The following is a 3095-nucleotide window of genomic DNA, read 5'->3' on the forward strand; positions in this document are numbered from 1 at the left end:
ATATAATTTATGTTTTATACTTGAAGTAACGTAAGCTCAAAATACACGCATTAAAGAGACGCGCGAAGTATTCCAATCATGAGAATCGCCAGCCCAGCATCGAAATCTGAAAATATTAAAATACCAATCTCTTCATTTTATTTCCAAGCACATAGAGATATAAATAGAACCGCCGAAGTGTTCCGACCGGCAATCGTGCACCTTCGAGTTTTCAAATTCAGAAGAGGAGAAATGGGTTGCGCGCGCTACCCAGGCATTTATATCGTCTCCTACCATATTCACACGGACATAGACGTGTCATAGTATTGGACCACGTCTCGTTTCAGATCTGGGATCACTGCTCCGACGCCCCGTACCGCATCTACGTTTATAATATCTTTGCTTATGATGAAAAAAATCGATTTTAAGGGCATGTGACACAGCTAAATACCTATATTACCGACGACAGTTTTTCAGTTCACTGAATGTTTTTTTGAACCTAAAGAACTTTTTTTGTAAATAAAATATCGAGCTGAAACTTTGGGAAATGTATCAGAGTACAACAAAGTACGTTTACGTACTGCATTTTGGTAGGAACTTCACTGAAAATTATTTCATCTTTTTTCTGAACCTCAACATTTTTTGAACGTTCGAACTTTTTTTATACATAAAATATCGGTCTCAAACTTTGAGAAATTCAAGAGCCGAAAGAAAACTACGTTTAAGTACAAAGTCGGTAATATAGTTATTTAGCTGTGTCACATGCCCTTAACTCAGGCAGATTTAGAATTGAGATTGTTGGTATTTTACTGTTCGATCCCGAAGCAAGCAATTTTGTGACAGATACAATCTGACAGATAAATGAGTCAATTTCGTGTGTTTTTAACTGTCCAGTGTTTCACCTTAAAATCCGTTTGTACATTTTGTATATTTGTGCTATAATTATTATCCATAGCTGGTTTAATTTAATGCAAGATTAAGCAAATCTGCAAATACCTCAAGAAATTGTAGGTTATGTTTCTATGTTCACCTTTCAGCTCCACTCTCCTCGTCATTGTTCTCAGGTTCTTTTTTTCAGAATTATCACACCAGGTGCGATCGAAAAATCGTTGGATTATCAACATTAACCCCTAAATATTTCGAACAGCTAGTTCGATCTTTTAGATCTTTTAGGTTTTAAATTAGAAACAGTTAAATTCATTCAAAAAATACGAATTTTCAACGAAATACTTAAATTCTCAACTAAGAAAAAGTAATTTGAAAAACAAACAGTTGAATATTCAGGTAAAAAACTTAATGAAAAAAAAGATTTTTCAATAACAAAAAATTAATTTTGAACTAATTGTAAGATTACGAATCTTTTACAAATAAAATTAATTTTAAAGACATTACTTCAACTTTCAACCAACAAGTTGAATTTTCAACAAAATACTTGAATTCTCAACTAAAACAAATTAGTTTTCAACCAAACAGTTCAATTTTTAACCAAATAGTTAAATTTTCATTTAAAAAATTGAGTTTTAACCCAGAATATAAATTTTCAACAAAAGAGTTGATATTTCAGCCAAAGAAGATTTTAAATTATAATTTAATAAAAAATTAATTTTTAACCAAAATAAGATTTTTGAAGAAAGTAGTTCAACTTACAACCAAAAAGTTGAATTTACAATCTAAGAAGATGACTTTTTAACGAAAAATCTAATATTTGATATTACAAACAAAAAAAGATTTTGTTTTAAATTAGAAACAGTTAAATTTATTCAAAAAATACGAATTTTCAACGATATTGTTGAATTCTCAACTTAGAAAAATTAATTTTAAAACAAACAGTTAAACATTCAGTTTAAAAACTAATTTAAAGCAATTTTTTAAATCAAATAAATAAATTTTTAACTAATTTTAGTTCAATTTTTAACCAAATAGTTCAATTTTCAGTTTAAAGTTAAGTTTTAAACCAGAATATAAATTTTTAAAAAAATGAATTTTCAACTGAGAATATGAATCTTGAAAAACAAACAATTGAATATTCTGTTACAAAAATTAATTAACGAGAAATGTTTCACTAAAAGAAAGCCATTTTTAACTAATTTTAGTTCAATTTTTAACCATATAGTTAAATTTTTTTTTTAATTTATATTCTGGGTTAAAACTCAATTTTTTTACTGAAAATTTAACTATATGGTTAAAAATTGAACTAAAATTAGTTAAAAATGTCTTTCTTTTCATGAAAAATTTTTCGTTAATTAAATTTTGTAACTGAATATTCAATTTTTTGTTTTTAAATTAATTTTTCCTAGTTGAGAATTTAAATATTTCATTGAAAATTCATATTTTTTGAATGAATTTAACTGTTTCTAATTTAAAACCTAAAAGGTCTAAAAGATCGAACTAGCTGTTCGAAATAGACGAGTGTTCATCAATATAGTTGATTTTGCTATCCAAAAAAAGATGACTTTTTAGGAAAATGTAGATAAAATCAACAGAAGTAAAAAATTAATCTGGAAAATTCCGGGTTTTCCTCTAAACTCTAAGGTGCTTCTTGGTGTTCAAAAATCTGGGCTATAGTTCCCGATTTCCCCAGTCAGTGACCACCCGACTTGAAGTTGTACATTTCTTTAATTTGTTGTCACTCAAAATATGCGGTTGACTTTCTTTTATTAAGTCAAATATTTAGGGGTTAATGTTGATAATCCAACGATTTTTTCGATCGCACCTGGTGTCATAATTCTGAAAAAAAGTACCTGAGAACAATGACGAGGAGAGTGGAGCTGAAAGGTAAGCATAGAAACATAACCTACAATTTCTTGAGGTATTTGCAGATTTGCTTAATCTGGCATTAAATTGAACCAGCTATGGATAATAATTATAGCACAAATATACAAAATGTACAAACGGATTTCAAGGTGAAACCCTGGAGGGTTAAAAACACACGAAATTGACTCATTTATCTGTCAGATTGTGCCTGTCACAAAATTGCTTGCTTCGGGATCGAACAGTAAAATACCGACAATCTCAATTGTGGGTCCGGATGCAATAAGGGCACATAAAATTTTTTCGTGCGAAAACTAAGTCCCCTGGAGGCTTTAGAAAAAATTTTCGAATTTTAATTTTCAAAA

Source organism: Belonocnema kinseyi, chromosome 2 (assembly GCF_010883055.1).
Source record: "Belonocnema kinseyi isolate 2016_QV_RU_SX_M_011 chromosome 2, B_treatae_v1, whole genome shotgun sequence".
NCBI classification, from domain to species: domain Eukaryota; kingdom Metazoa; phylum Arthropoda; class Insecta; order Hymenoptera; family Cynipidae; genus Belonocnema; species Belonocnema kinseyi.